The sequence below is a fragment of the Manis pentadactyla genome, chromosome 6, assembly GCF_030020395.1.
Source record: "Manis pentadactyla isolate mManPen7 chromosome 6, mManPen7.hap1, whole genome shotgun sequence".
NCBI classification, from domain to species: domain Eukaryota; kingdom Metazoa; phylum Chordata; class Mammalia; order Pholidota; family Manidae; genus Manis; species Manis pentadactyla.
This window is the reverse complement of record NC_080024.1, coordinates 50,754,110-50,771,764: the sequence shown is the minus strand read 5'-3', so window position 1 is coordinate 50,771,764 and position 17,655 is coordinate 50,754,110.

Genomic DNA, 17,655 nt, shown 5'->3' with positions numbered 1-17,655 from the left:
AATTATGAAAATAATGGAAGAGAAAAATGTTAATTGCTATTTTAGAATAATTTATTTTTAATTTCCAAATGTTTTGTGGTATTTTTATTAGATTTTATTATGAAAGTAAATTTTAAATACATGATGGTAGGTCTTTGCCTAGTATCATATCAAATTCCAGATTACAGAATTAATTTTTGTTTGTAGGTTTATTTTTGGCCAAGCCAGTCAAGGGACATTTCCAATCAACATATTTAAATCAGATATGTTAATCTTTTCAAAGACTGTTGGTCATGAGTTTTGTATATAAATTCACTCCCTTTCTTGATTTATTCTAGTTGGTAACATGAGGGATAAAAACAGACATAGGTAAGCAGGTATATCACCTGCATGCATCACCTTTCATTTCATTGGAAGTTTATTTAACACAGTTAAGATCACTGCAAATTTGAATAGATCACCAAAGTAATTAACCAGAATCTCCAGCTCTTTCAAAATCCTCATTCATTTACAGAAATATCTGAACACTGTCCTAAACGTCAGCATACCTAAATGCTTGAAATATAGTTATATTTTATTTGCAATTTAGATTGATGTTCTAATTTCATTCTTAATGTAATGAATAAGAGGGTAAAGTTAAGCATTAAGTCTTAAGCTACAAAAAATCATTTTCATGAAAGATGGCGGCATGAGAGGAGAGACAGAGGCTTCCTCCTAAAACTGGATACAATTAGAAAATTTAATTGGCATAGCTAATCCTGAGAGAGCAACAGGAAAGAGGACGGCATCAGACTGCACACACCTGGACAAAAGAGCAGACATCACCGAATGGGGTAACGTACCAGAGCTGTGGCTCCGCAGGACACGAGCCCCTCCCCCACCCCAGCTCACCAGCGGGAGGAAGAGAAACGGAGCAGGGAGGGAGTGGAAGGCTTGGGACTGCTGAATACCTAGCTCCGGAGATCTGCTCTGGGAGCACAAACCTACATTTCATGGTGCTTTCATGAGACTCGCATGACTGCTGGGTTGGAAAGTTAATACAGGCAGAGTTCCTGGGGAGACTGGGATTCCGGCTGCTTGTGGAAAGCAGGGATCTATAGCTGGCTGCTCTTGGACAAAAACTTATACCTGTGTGCCCGTCCCACTGGCTCAGGCAGTGGTGACAGGCACAGGAGCCAGGAGGTGGGGAACAACTCTTTCCTACCCCCAGTACCACTCCCCTGTGACACCTGACATTGCTTCAGGGGCTCAGAAGCTCCAGAATAGAGCTTCTGGACACTAGAGGGTGCCATATACAAACATGAAATGCCAAAGGAACCTTGACCAGAGTAAAATTGTTAATACAACTCCCGAGAAAGATATAAATGATATGGACCTCGTGACTCTTCCTGAAAGGGAGTTCAAAATAAAAATAATCAACATCCTAATGGAGGTACAGAAAGACATCCAAGAACTCAGGAATGAATTCAGGTCAGAGATCCAATCGTTAAAGAACATGATGGAGGGTATTAAAAGCAGGTTGGATAAGGTGGAGGAGACAATAAATGAAATAGAAACTAGAGAAGAGGAATACAAAGAAGCTGAGGCACAGAGAGAAAAAAGGATCTAAAAAAGAAAGCTTATTGAGAACTGTGTGACCAATCCAAGCAGAACAATATTCACATTATAGGGATACCAGAAGAAGAAGAAGAGACAGAGAAAGGGATAGAAAGTGTATTTGAGGAGGTAGTTGCTGAAAACTTCCCCAGTCTGGGGAAGGACATTGTCTGTCAGGCCATGGAGGTCCACAGATCCCCCAACACAAGACCCAAGGAAGACAACACCAAGACACATAGTAATTAAAATGGAAAAGATCAAGGATAAGGACAGACTGTTAAAAGCAGCCAGAGGCAGAAATAAGATCACATACAAAGGAAAGCCCATCAGGCTAACATCAGACTTCTCAGCAGAAACCTTACAGGCCAGAAGGGAGTGGCATGATATATTTAATGCCATGAAGCAGACGGGCCTGGAACCAAGATTACTTTATCCAGCAAGTTTATCATTTAAATTTGAAGGAGGGATTAAACAATTTCCAGATAAGCAAAATCTGAGAGAATTTACCTCCCAAAACCATCTCTTCAGTCTATTTGGGATGGACTTCTATAGATGGAAGTATTCCTAGGGTTGGATAGCTGTCACCAGAGGTAGTAAAATCATGGTAGGGAGGATGGCGCAGCTGATTGTGAGGCAAATGCAAAATTAAATTGACTAACCCCAAAGTCTATCAAGATATAGACAAAAAGTACAGAATTTGATACCTAATACATAAAGAATGAAGGAGGAAGAGAAAGGAGGAGAAATAGAAAAGAACCTTTAGATTGTGTTTGTAACAGCATACTAAGTGAGTTAAGTTAGACTCTTAGATAGTAAGGACAGTAATCTGGAACCTTTGGTAACCATGAATCTAAAGCCTGAAATGACAATAAGTACATACCTATCCATAATCACCCTAAATGTAAATGGACTGAATGCACCAATCAAAAGACACAGAGTCACTGAAAGGATAAAAAAACAAGACCCAACTAAATGCTGCTTGCAAGAGACTCACCTCAAACCCAAAGACATGCACAGACTAAAAGTCAAGGGATGGAAAAAGATATTTCATGCAAACAAACAAGGAGAAAAAAGCATGTGTTCCAGTACTAGTATCAGACAAAATAGACTTCAAAGAAAATAACAAGAGATAAAGAAAGACATTACATAATGATAAAGGGCTGAGTCCAGCAAGAGGATATAACCATTATAAATATATATGCACCCAACACAGGAGCACCAGCATATGTGAAACAAATACTAACAGAACTAAAGGAGGAAATAGACTGCAATGCATTCATTTTAGGAGACTTCAACACACCATTCACTCCAAAGGACAGATACACCAGACAGAAAATAAGTAAGGACACAGAGGCACTGAACAACACACTAGAACAGATGGACCTAATAGGCATCTATAGAACTCTACACCCAAAAGCAACAGGATACACAATCTTCTCAAGTGCACATGGAGCATTCTCCAGAATAGACCACATACTAGGCCACAGAAAGAGCCTCAGTAAATTCAAAAAGATTGAAATCCTACCAAACAACTTTTCAGACCACAAAGGTATAAAACTAGAAATAAATGGTACAAAGAAAGCAAAAAGCCTCACAAACACATCGAGGCTTAACAACACGCTTCTAAATCATCAATGGATCAACAACCAAATTAAAATGGAGATCCAGCAATATATGGAAATAAATGACAACAACAACACAAAGTCCCAACTTCTGTGGGGTGCCGTGAAAGCAGTCTTAAGAGGAAAGTATATAGCAATCCAGGCATATTTAAAGAAGGAAGAACAAACCCAAATGAATAGTCTCTAATGTCACAATTATCAAAATTGGAAAAAGAAGAACAAATGAGGCCTAAAGTCAGCAGAAGGAGGGACATAATAAAGATCAGGGAAGAAATTTTAAAAATTGAGAAGAATAAAACAATAGAAAAAAATCAATGAAACTAAGAGCTGGTTCTCTGAGAAAATAAACAAAATAGATAAGCCTCTAGCCAGACTTATTAAGAGATAAAGAGAATCAACACACATCAACAGAATCAGAAATGAGAAAAGAAACATCACGACGAACCCAACAGAAATACAAAGAATTATTAGAGACTACTATGAAAACCTACATGCTAAGAAGCTGGAAAACCTAGAAGAAATGGACAACTTCCTAGAAAAATACAACCTTTCAAAACTGACCAAGGAAGAAACACAAAATCTAAACAAACCAATTACCAGCAAAGAAATTGAAGCGCTAATCAAAAAACTACCCAAGAAAAAAACTCCCGGGCCAGAAGGATTTACATCGGAATTTTATCAGATATACAGAGAAAATATAATACCTATTCTCCTTAAAGTTTTCCAAAAAATAGAGGAGGAGGGGATACTCCCAAACTCATTCTATGAAGCTAACATCACCCTAATACCAAAACCGGGCAAAGACCCCACCAAAAAAGAAAACTACAGAACAATATCCCTGATGAACGTAGATGCAAAAATACTCAACAAAATATTAGCAAACCGAATTCAAAAATACATCAAAAGGATCATACACCATGACCAAGTGGGATTCATCCCAGGGATGCAAGGATGGTACAACATTCGAAAGTCCATCAACATCATCCACCACATCAACAAAAAGAAAGATAAAAACCACATGATCATCTCCATAGATGCTGAAAAAGCATTTGACAAAGTTCAACATCCATTCATGATAAAAACTCTCAGCAAAATGGGAATAGAGGGCAAGTACCTCAACATAATAAAGGCCATCTATGATAAACCCACAGCCAACATTATATTGAACAGCAAGAAGCTGAAAGCATTTCCTCTGAGATCGGGAACTGGACAGGGATGCCCACTCTCTCCACTGTTATTTAACATAGTACTGGAGGTCCTAGCCACGGCAATCAGACAAAACAAAGAAATACAAGGAATCCAGATTGGTAAAGAAGAAGTTAAACTGTCACTATTTGCAGATGACATGATACTCTACATAAAAAACCCTAAAGACTCCACCCCAAAACTACTAGAACTGATATCGGAATACAGCAAAGTTGCAGGATACAAAATCAACACACAAAAATCTGTGACTTTCCTATACACTAACAATGAGCCAATAGAAAGAGAAATCAGGAAAACAATTCCACTCACAATTGCATCAAAAAGCATAAAATACCTAGGAATAAACCTAACCAAAGAAGTGAAAGACCTATACCCTGAAAACTATAAGTCACTCTTAAGAGAAATTAAAGGGGACACTAACAAATGGAAACTCATCCCATGTTCTTGGCTAGGAAGAATTAATATTGTCAAAATGTCCATCCTGCCCAAAGCAATATACAGCTTTGATGCAATCCCTATCAAATTACCAACAACATTCTTCAAAGAACTGGAAGAAATAGTTCAAAAATTCATATGGAAACACCAAAGACCCAGAATAGCCAAAGCAATCCTGAGAAAGAAAAATAAAGTGGGGTGGATCTCACTCCCCAATTTCAAGCTCTATTACAAAGCCATAGTAATCAAGACAATTTGGTACTGGCACAGAGCCACAGACCAGTGGAACAGATTAGAGTATCAAGACATTAACCCAAACATATATGGTCAATTAATATTTAATAAAGGAGCCATGGACATACAATGGCGAAATGACAGTCTCTTCAACAGTTGGTGCTGGCAAAACTGGACAGCTACATGTAAGAGAATGAAACTGGATCACTGTCTACCGCATACACAAAAGTAAATTCAAAATGGATCAAAGACCTGAATGTAAGTCATAAAACCATAAAACTCTTAGAAAAAACGTAGGCAAAAATCTCTTGGACATAAACATTCGCGACTTCTTCATGAACATATCTCCCCGGGCAAGGTAAACAAAAGCAAAAATGAACAAGTGGGACTATATCAAGCTGAAAAGCTTCTGTACAGCAAAGGACACCATCAATAGAACAAAAAGGTACCCTACAGTATGGGAGAATATATTCGTAAATGACAGATAAAGGCTTGACATCCAAAATATATAAAGAGCTCACACACCTCAACAAACAAAAAGCAAATAGTCCAGTTAAAAAATGGGCAGAGGATATGAAGACACAATTCTCCAAAGAAGAAATTCAGATGGCCAACAGACACATGAAAAGATGCTCCACATCGCTAGTTATCAGAGAAATGCAAATTAAAACCACAATGAGATATCACCTCACACCAGTAAGGATGGCTATCATCCAAAAGACAAACAACAACAAATGTTGGCGAGGTTGTGGAGAAAGGGGAACCCTCCTACACTGCTGGTGGGAATATAAATTAGTTCAACCATTGTGGAAAGCAATATGGAGGTTCCTCAAAATGCTCAAAATAGACTTACCATTTGACCCAGGAATTCCACTTCTAGGAATTTACCCTAAGGGTGTAGCACTCCAGTTTGAAAAAGACAGATGCACCCCTATGTTTATCGCAGCACTATTTACAATAGCCAAGAAATGGAAGCAACCTACGTGTCCATCAGTAGATGAATGGATAAAGAGGATGTGGTACATATACACAATGGAATATTATTCAGTCATAATAAGAAAACAAATCCTACCATTAGCAACAACATGGATGGAGCTAGAGGGTATTATGCTCAGTGAAATAAACCAAGCAGAAAAAGACAAATACCAAATGATTTCACTCATCTGTGGAGTATAAGAACAAAAGAAAAACTGAAGGAACAAAACAGCAGCAGAATCACAGAACCCAAGAATGGACTAACAGTTAGTTACCAAAGGGAAAGAGACTGGGGAGAATGGGGGAGTAGGGAGGGATAAGGGCAGGTAAGAAGAAAGGGGGTATTATGATTAGTATGTATAATGTGGGGGGTGGGGGAAAGGGGAGGGCTTTGCAACACAGAGAAGACAAGTAGTGATTCTACAACATCTTACTATGCTGATGGACAGTGACTGTGTGACTGTAATGGAGTTTCTGGGGGGGATTTGGGGTAGGGGAGAGCCTAGTAAACATAATGTTGATGTAATTGTAGAATAATGATAACAAAATAAAATAAAGAAAAGAAAAAAAATCATTTTCATTTGTCCTCCTTTTTAAACTAAGTACATCACAGATATTTTTCATTTAAAATTATCTTGGTACTTTTACGTTTTCACTATTTCATTTAATGTTAGAAAAACAAACAAGTGACTTTGGGCAGCATGTGTTAAATAGTTAGAGATATGACAGTTACATAGAGTTTAAAGAATGATGCCATTCTTCATTATGAATATTTCCTCTTACAATATCTCACTTTTAAAGTCTGAACGGGTTTGTAAAATTTAAATTTGTATTACTTCTGTGACGTTTTCTCCCTAACTCTAGCAAATGCTATTTTGGTAACAGACTATAAAACATAGCTTTTAGCTCCTCTAAAATCAATATTCACATTCAACTGAAGAAGAAATTTTTTTTTAGTTTTGGAGTTATGTTTTTAAATAATAGTGCCTTTATTCAGCAGTCAATTTTGTGACTTATGCACAGCTTCCTATTTAACCTGACACAAAAAGCAAAGCCAAAATGTTAAAATAAGTCTTCTCAAAACTTTGAAGGAACACAAGCAGGTTATCTTCTTTCTAGATAAAAAGAATCTTAGCACAATAGCCTGACTTTGCACACTGCCTGCTGATCTACAAGTTAGTGGCATGTGAGGAACCAACTGGCCAAGAGAAACTAATACACATACTGACTGAAATGTTAAATATAATGTGTCCTGAGAGATCTGCTGCCAAACTATTTCTTTTAAAACCTGTGATGCTGCAGGATGTTATTATTTCCTATACATATGAGACATTTATAAATGACACTTTAAGCACAGAAAAAAAAGAGTTGCATCATAAATGTAATAGTTGACTCTCATTTACATGTTCCAATGGAAAAATTAAGGTGTGCATTTTTACATGTTTTAATTAGAATACTTAAATAACAATCACATTTAACTTTGAAGTTCATGAATTAATATTTTTGTAACAAACATCTATGTGCATTAAATGAACATCCATATCCACTGTAAAGGCTAACGTAATTATGATTTGATATATTGTAAAACCACATATCAACTGACAGAGGGGAAGGTGGTCCAGACACCATCTGTTTCTTGGCAGAAGGCTGGCAAGTTACATCTAAAATGTGGTACGGAGGTGAGTGAAAGTTACTCTAAATATGGAATTAATATTCCAAATTTAGGTACATGAAACTAAGATAGCAACCTAGTTTAAATAGTAGCTTATTTTATATTTATTTTATGTGTATACGTAGATATTTATGTAGATATAGATGACATGGATATAGATTTAAATTTAGATATAGATATATGCTTTATTATGGTGGCATACAGTAAATTAAGTAAGGATGCCAAAACTGCCTTGTAAATTACTGGTGAAGGGAACAGAGAGGTGGACATGTTAGAATAAATTCATACATATCACCAGCAAATATACCAGTTGACTATTATCCCTCTGAAGTCACAGAGGATGCCTCAATAAATCAGTAAGAAGTGAGTCAGTAAAGATGACACTGGATTGGATGAGTTCAGTTGTGGCTGTCCTTTGCAGACCATGACTGACAATAGGGAAGACTGTGTTGGACCTGGGCTACTTAATATGGTTGGTAATGACAGGGTTTTGGACTCAGAGGTCTTTGGGAGGCAGGTAACCATCAAAGGTAAGTGAACATAATGACCATAAAGAAAGCAAATTCAGAATAATAATCAGTGAGCTATGACTCACAGGAATCCTTGGCCATGGCTAATAGACAATGGCATTCCTCAGGGGCTCTGAATATGTAATGGGCAGGGTTCCTGTTTTACATTACAGAGCACAAGAATGAGAATGTGTGAATCCAAGGAGACTGAGGTGCTTTTTGTTGTTTCTACAACCAGTGTTCAAACAAGCATTTGTAGCCACTGCAACCTGAGAACAATTGGAACCAGGAGCTTAGAAGTTACTGATGAGGACCACGCTAACACAACCAGGAAGGAAATCTTGAACAGAAATGCTTCTTAAGAATGAGGGGAGACTAGAGGTAGAAAAAGAAGACTATTATTTGTGGCAAAATCAATACCAACTACTGCGGGATGACTTTTTTTTTTTCCCCACTAACCCTCTAGTTTTAAGTTTTTTTGTTTGTTTTATGAAGTATAGCCAGACATCACCTTAAAGAAGTAATTGCAAGATGTGGTCAACCTAATGCAAGATGTGGGTAGATCTGTGTGGTACAAGGAGTGGACTGGAATGGATGTTCTCAGGGCTCAACCATAATCAATGTGTTCTAGACAAATTCCGGTTTAAAATGTCTCCGTCTCTATGATTAAAACCTGTTTAAAAAGCATGGGAGGCTGCTTTTCTACTTTGCAGAGGCTGGATGTGCCAGGGAATTAATCACCACCAGAAGTAGCCTTCAACAAATGACTCTTGGGAATTGGTACAAGTGTCTCACCACTCAGGTAGGATAATTCTTTAAAAAAAACAAAGCTTTACTGAGGTGTAATTCACATATTTATTTAATACAGAGATCAAATCCACTTCTTTTAAGTGTACAATTCAATGAGTTTTATTATATTCACAGATACGTGTAACCATTACTTAATTGAATTTTAAAACATTTTATCACCTCAAAAAAGAAATGTTGTACTGGTTAGTTATCATACCCCTAAACTCTCATCCTTATCCCAGCCCTAAGAAACCACGGATTTGCTTTCTATCTTTATAGATTTGCCTATTTTGGACATTTTGTGTAAATGGAATCATATAATATGTGGTCTTTTTAATGGGCTTCTTTCATTTAGCATAATGCCTCCAAGGTGCATCCATGTTGTAGTATATATCAGTACTTCATTCCTTTTCATGGGTGAATAATATTTCTCTTTTTGCCATTTTACATTTTGTCTCTGTCTCATGTGATTTTGTTCCTCTACTCTTCCTTTATTGCTTTTTTAATTAAGTGAATAATTTCATTTTTTGTATTAAATGAATAAACATATATTTAGTAATTTCATTTTTAAAGTTTAATGATATTTTCTCTCTTTTTTTTATTTTTAGTTATTTCCTTACTGGTTGCCTTAGCATATACATCTTAAGGTATCAAAATCAGGTTCAAAAATGTACTAATAATTTCAGTGAAATATAGAAATGTTACTCCAACATAACTCTATTCTGTTTGCCCCCTTTTTGTGGTATTATTGTTATACGCTTTACATCTATACATGTTACAGGACCAACATTACAAAGTTATTAATTTATATAACTTTGTCTTTCAAAAAAGCTAAGAGAAGAAAATGAGTATACATTTACAGATTGTTATATATTAGCTCTATCATTTCTTCATTTGTTCTTATGATTCCAATTATTATCTTGAATCATTTCTCTACTCTAATACAAATTGTCTCTCATTTACCTATTTTGTGCTACCACTGGCAAATATGTTGCATTTCTATATGTTATGGCCTACCAATACCTTACACACACATTGTTTTTTTGTTGTTATTTTTTTATGGTTCTTTTTGGTATCATTAATGTACAATTACTTGAACACCATTATGGTTACTAGACTCCCCCTATTATCGAGGCCCCCCCACATACCCTATTACAGTCATTGTCCATCAGCGTAGTAAGATGCTATAGAATTATTACTTGTCTTCTCTGTAAATACTGCTTTTCCCGTGCCCCTCCCCGTGCTACATTATGTTTCTAATTATAATGCCCCTTTTACCCTTTATCCCTCCCTTCCCAACCATCCTCCCCTGTCCCTTTCCCTTTGTTAGTCATTCTTGGGTTCTGTGATTCTGCTGCTGTTTTTTTTCTTCAGTTTTTTTTTTTTTTCTTATACTCCACCAGTGTGAAATCATTTCATACTTGTCTTTCTCCGCCTGGCTTATTTCACAGAGCATAATGTCCTCCAGCTCCAGCCATGTTGTTGCAAATAGTAGGATTTATTTCTTTCTTATAGCTGAATACTATTCCATTGTGTGTATATACCATATCTTTTTTATCCATTCATCTACTGATAGACACTTAGGTTGCTTCCATTTCTTGCCTACTGTAAATAGTGCTGCGATAAACATACTGGTACATATGTCTGTTTCAAACTGAGCTGCTGCATTCTTAGGGTAAATTTCTAGGAGTGGAATTCCTGGGTCAAATGGTTTTTCTATTTTGAGTTTTTTGAGGAACCTCCATACTGCTTTCCATAAGGGTTGAACTAGTTTACATTCCCACCAGCAGTGTAGGAGGATTCCTATGTCTCCACATCTTTGCCAACATTTGTTGTTTTTGGTCTTTTGGATGTTGGCCATTCTAACTGGTATGAGGTGTTAGCTCACTGTGGTTTTAATTTGCATTTCTCTAATGATTAACAAAGTGGAGCATCTTTTCATGTGCCTGTTGGCCATCTAAATTTCTTCTTTGGAGAAGTGTCTGTTCAGCTCCTCTGCCCATTTTAAATTGGCTTATTTGCTTTTTGGGTGTTGAGGTGCATGAGCTCTTTATATAATTTTGATGTCAACCCTTTATCAGATACGTCATTTATGAATATATTCTCCCATACTGTAGGATGCTTTTTGTTCTATGGAGGGTGTCCTTTGCTGTACAGAAGCTTTTTATTTGATATAGTCCCACTTGTTTATTTTTGCTTTTGTTTCCCTTGCTCAGGGAGATATGTCCATGGAGAAGTTGCTCATGTTTATGTCCAAGAGATTTTTGCCTATATTTTTTTCTAAGAGTTTTAGGGTTTCATGACTTACATTCAGGTCTTTGATTAATTTTGAGTTTACTCTTGTGAACAGAGTTAGAGAGTAATCCACTTTCATTCTCTTACATGTACCTGTCCAGTTTTGCCAACACAAGCTGTAGAAGAGGCTGTCATTTCACCATTGTATATCCATGGATCCTTTATCGTATATTAATGGACAATATATGCTTCAGTTTATATCTGGGTTCTCTATTCTGTTCCACTGGTCTATGGGTCTGTTCTTGTGCCAGTACCAAATTGACTTGATTACTGTGATTTGTAGTAGAGCTTGAAGTCAGGGGGGTAATTCCCCCTGCTTTATTCTTCCTTCTCAGGATTGCTTTGGCTATTCAGGGTCTTTTGTAATTCCATATGAATTTTAGAACTATTTGCTATAGTTCATTGAAGAATGCTGTAGGTATTTTCATAGGGATTGCATTGAATCTGTAGATTGCTTTCAGCAGGATGGTCTTTTAACAATAATAATTCTTCCTACCCAAGAGCATGGGATGAATTTACATTTATTAGTGTCCTCATTAATTTCTTTTAAGAGTGTCTTGTAGTTTTCAGGGTATAGGTCTTTCATTTCCTTGGTCAGGTTTATTCCTAGGTATTTTATTCTTTTTGATGTAATTGTGAATGGAATTGTTTTCCTGATTTCTCTTTCTGCTAGTTCGTCACTAATGTATAGGAATGCCACAGATTTCTGTGTATTAATTTTGTATCCTGCAATTTTGCTGAATTCAGATATTAGATCTGGTAGTTTTGGAGTGGATTCTGTAGGGTTTTTTATGTACAATATAATGTCATCTGCAAACAGGGACAGTTTGACTTCTTCCTTGCCAATCTGGATGCCTTTTATTTCTTTGTGCTGTCTTATTGCTGTGGCTAGGACCTCCAGAACTATGTTGAATAAAGGTGGGGAGAGTTGGTATCCTTGTCTTGTTACTGATCTTAAAGGAAAAGCTTTCAGGGGCAGAGTCAAGATGGCGGCATGAGTAGGACAGTGGGAATCTCCTGCCAAAAACATATATTTTTGAAAATACAACAAATACAACTATCCCTAAAAGAGAGACCAGAAGACACAGGACAACAGCCAGACTACATCCACACCTGCAAGAACCCAGCGCCTGGTGAAAGGGGTAAGATACAAGCCCCGGCCCAGTAAGACCCAAAGCCCCTCACCCCAGCTCCCGGCGGGAGGAGAGGAGTCGGAGAGGGGAGGAAGAGGGAGCCCAGGACTGCTAAATACCCAGCCCCAGCCATCCGCACCAGAGAGCAGACACACAGTGCATGCGTGGGGTGCTGGAAACTAGGGAAGCAGGACAGTAAGACCTGTGAGTGGGTCCCACAGCCGTCGCCTCTGGGACAAAAAAAAGCGAGTGCTTTTTGAAAGTCTTAAAGGGACAGGGAACCCACAGCTGGACGGAAGTATCCCGGGTCACAGTCCAGCAGATGGAAAATTCCAGGGAACTCCAAGCACACTAACCCCCTGGGCAACAGCTCTGAGACCCCTTCACGGAGGTAAACAGCTAAACAGCCCCCCAACCATTACCCCTCTGGGGCCCTGCCAAAGCAGAGAAGCAGCCTTAGGCTGGCCACGCCCACAGCAAGGGAGCTTCCTCCATACCGGCCGGGCAAGATACAGAGACCCAGTCTACACGCAATTGCCCAACACAAGCCACTAGGGGTCGCAGTTGTCCCAGTAAAGAAAGGCCAGGAGCAAGTGGAAAGAGTCTTGACTCTCCCAGCTGACAGACAAGTCAATAGCATACCACTGCATCTATCAACATGAAAAGGCAAAAAAATTTGATCCAGACAAGACTAACCCAGACAGCTTTGACATCTTCTACATCTTCCCCTGAGAAGGAACCTGGGAAGATAGATTTAACCAATCTTCCTGAAAAAGAATTCAAAACAAAAGTCATAACCATGCTGATGGACTTGCAGAGAAATATGCAAGAACTAAGGAGGGAGAATACAGAAATAAAACAATCTCTGGAAGGACTTCAAAGCAGAAATGGACGAGATTCAAGAGACCATTAATGGACTAGAAAACAGAGAACAGGAATGCAGAGAAGCTGATACAGAAAGAGATAAAAGGATCTCCAGGAATGAAAGAATTTTAAGAGAACTGTGTGACCAATTGAAACAGAACAATATCCACATTATAGGGGCACCAGAAGAAGAGAGAGAAAAAGGGATAGAAAGTGTCTTGGAAGAAATAATTGCTGAAAAGTTCCCCAAACTAGGGGAAGAAATGGCCTCTCAGACCACAGAGGTAAACAGAACTCCCATGACAAGGGATCCAAGGAGGGCAAAACCAAGACACATAATAATTAAAATAGCAAAGATCAAAGACAAGGAAAAAGTGTTAAAGGCAGCCAGAGAGAAAAAAAAAGTCACCTACAAAGGAAAACCCATCAGGCTATTACCAGACTTCTCAACAGGAAAAGCTTTCAGCTTCTTGTTGTTAAGTATAATATTGGCTGTGGGTTTGTCATATGTGGCCTTTATTATGTTGAGGTATTTGCCCTCTATAAACATTTTGTTGAGAGTTTTTATCATGAATGGATGTTGTATTTTGTCAAATGCTTTTTCAGTATCTATGGAGATGATTGTGTGGTTTTCGTCCTTCTTTTTGTTGATGTAGTAGATGATGTTGATGATTTTCAAATGTTGAAAATCCATCCTTACATCCCTGGGATGAAACCCATTTTGTCATGGTGTATGATCTTTCATGTATTTTTGAATTCAGTTTGCTAATATTTTGTTGAGTATTTTTGCATCTATGTTCTTCAAGGATATTGGTCTTTAGTTTTCTTTTTTTGTGGTGTCTTTGCATGTTTTTCATATTAGACTGATGTTGGCCTCATAGAATGAGTTTGGGAGTATTCCCTCCTCTTCTACATTTTGCAAAACTTTAAGGAGGATGGATATTAGGTCTTCACTAAATGTTTGATAAAATTCAGCAGTGAAACCATCTGGTATAGGAGTTTTGTTCTTAGGTAGTTTTTTGACTACCAATTCAATTTCTTTGCTGGTAATTGGTCTATTCAGACTTTCTGTTTCTTCCTGGGTCAGCCTTGGAAGGTTCTATATTTCTAGAAAGTTTTCCATTTCTTATAGGTTATCCAGTTTGTTACCATATAATTTTTCATAGTATTCTCTAATAATTCTTTGTATTTCTGTGGTGTCTGTCATGATTTTTCCTTTCTCATTTATGATTCTGTTTATGTGTGTAGACTCTCTTTTTTTCTTGGTAAGTATGGCTAGGGGTTTACCTATTTTGTTTATTTTCTCAAAGAAGCAGCTCCTGCTTTCATTGATTCTTTCTACTGTTTTATTCTTCTCAATTTTATTTATTTCTGCCTTAATCTTTATTATGTCCCTCCTTCTACTGACATTGGGCCTCATTTGTTCTTCCTTTTCTAGTTTCATTAATTGTGAGTTTAGACTGTTTATTTGGGATTGTTCTTCTTTCCTGAGATAGGCCTGTATTGCAATATATTTCCCTCTTAGCATGGCCTTCGCTGCATCCCACAGGTTTTTTTTGTGTTGTTGAGTTATTGTTGTCATTTGTCTCCATATATTGCTTGATCTGTGCTTTTATTTGGTCATTGATCCATTGATTATTTAGTAGCATGTTATTAAGACTCCATGTGTTTGTGGGCTTCTTTCCTTTTTTTCTGTGTTTCATACCTTTGTGATCTGAGAAGCTGGTTGGTACAATTTTAATATTTTTTAAATTACTGAGGTTCTTTTTGTGGCCTAGTATATGATCTATTCTTGAAAATTTTCCATGTGCACTTGAGAAGAAAGTGTATCCCATTGCTTTTGGATGAACTGTTCTGTAGATGTCCGTTAGGTCCATCTGTTCTAATGTATTGTTCAGTGCCTCTGTCTCTTTACTTATTTTCTGTCTAGTTGATGTGTCCTTTGTAGTGAGTGGTGTGTTGAAGTCTCCTAAAATGAATGCACTGCATTCTATTTCCCCTTTTAATTCTGTTAGTGTTTGTTTCACATATGTAGGTGATCCTGTGTTGGGTGCATAGATATTTAGAATAGTTACATCCTCTTGTTGGTCTGACCCTTTTATCATTATGTAATGTCCTTCTTTGTCTCTTGTTACTTTCTCTGTTTGGAAGTCTACTTTGTTTGATATAAGTACTGTAACTCCTCCTTTTTTCTCACTATTAGTTTCATGAAGTATCTTTACCTGTCCCTTTACTTTCAGTCTGTGTATGTCTTTGGGTTTGAAGTGAGTCTCCTGTAGGCAGCATATAGATGGGTCTTGTTTTTTTATCCATTCAGTAACTCTATGTCTTTCGATTGGTGCATTCAGACCATTTACATTTAGGGTGATTATCAATAGGTATGTACTTATTGCTATTGCAGGCTTTAGATTTGTGGTTACCAAAGGTTCAAGGGTAACTCCCTTACCATCTAACATTCTAATTTAACTCACTTATTATGCTAATACAAACACAACCTAAAGGTTCTTTTTTTCCCTCATTTTTCTCCTCCTTCATTCTTTCTATGTTATTAATTATATTCTGTACTCATTATCCCTTGGGTGACATCTATTTAGCCTTAGGAATACTTCCAGCTATAAGAGTTCCTCCAAAATGCACTGTAGAGGTGGTTTGTGGGATATAAATTCTCTCAGCTTTTGCTTATCTGAAAATTATTTAATCCTTCCTTCAAATTTAAATGATAACCTTCTTGGGTAGAGTATTCTTGGTTCAATGCCATTTTGCTTCATTGCATTAAATGCATCATGCCACTCCCTTCTGGCCTGTAAGGTTTCTGTTGAGAAGTATGATCATAGTCTGATGGGTTTTCCTTTGTATGTGATCTTTTTTCTCTCTCTAGCTGCTTTTAAAAGTCTGTCCTTATCCATGATCTTTGCCATTTTAATCATTATATGTCTTCATATTGGCTTCCTTGGGTGCCTTGTGTTGGGAGATTTGTGCACCTCCATGGCTTGAGAGAATATCTCCTGCCCCAGATTGGGGAAGTTTTCAGCAGTTACCTCCTCAATGACACTTTCTATCCCTTTTTCTCTATCTTCTTCTTCTGGCACCCCTATAATGCATATATTTTTCCTTTTGGATTGGTCACACAGTTCTCTCAATATTCTTACATTCTTAGAGATTCTCTTCTCTCTCTGTGCCTCAGCTTCTTTGTATTCCTCTACTCTAATTTCTATTCCATTTACCATCTCTTCTATTACATCTAATCTGCTTTTAAATCCCTCCATTTTATGTTTCATTTCAGATATGGAATTTCTTAATGTTGAGTCTCCAACTTAAATTTGTTCCTGAGTTCTTGAATATTTTTCTGTACCTCCATAAGCATGTTTATAATATTTATTTTGAACTCTCTTTCAGGCAGATTGGTGAGTTCAGTTTCATTTGGTCCTTTTTCTGGGGTTTGTGAGATTTTGGTCTGAACCATGTTCTTTTGACATTTTATATTTCTGTATGGTGCCCACTATTGCCCAGAAGCTCCAGTCTCTGGAGCTGCTCAGCCCCTAGAGTGAGGTCTGGGGTCATAGGGGAGCACAGCTGGTGTCTGGGGGGTCGGAAAGGTCTGTTTACTGATTCCCAGCTGCGGTGCCTGTGGGCCAAGCAAACAGATGTAAGTCTCTGTGCTTTGCATCTTTAGCTGTTGTAGGCTTGGCCTCCCTGTAGCTGGCCTGACACCAGCACTGTGACTGCTGGTTTGTGAACTGATGTCAGCAGGCCCAGAGGAAGGCATAGCAGGCTGCATGTCACAGTGGGGGGCTTCAGAGCTGAGTAGGCAGCATGGGGGATGGGGCGCCTGAAGTTCCTCAAAGTTCTCAACCAACTGGGCCAAGCACGCCCAGACAACCTTGTCCAGCTCTCCCCTCCCCCGTGTAGCAAGCTCCGTGCAAACCCCGCCTCTTCAGCAACCCTCTCACTGCTAGGAAGCCTCTCAGACCACCTGTCTTTTCTCTGACACAGAGCAGCTGGCAGTGGATCCCCATCCTCCACAAATGGCCAGAGTCTCAGTCTCTCAAGCACACTGCCTGTCCCAGCTCCCCAACGTCTACAGCACCACACAGTGCAGGTTTCTGCTCCCAAAGCAGAACTCCAGGGCTGGGTGTTCAGCAGTTCCAGGCTTCCACCCCATCCCTGCTCCATTTCTCTTTCTCCTACTGGTGAGCTGTGATGGGGGAAGGGCTTGGGTCCCACCAGATTAAGGCTTTTGAACGTTAACCCTGTTCATGAGGTCTGCATGCAGTATGGTGCAGCCTTCTTTCTTGTTTGCTGTTTTAGGTTTAGTTGTATTAATTAACTATATTTTTGTACTATTT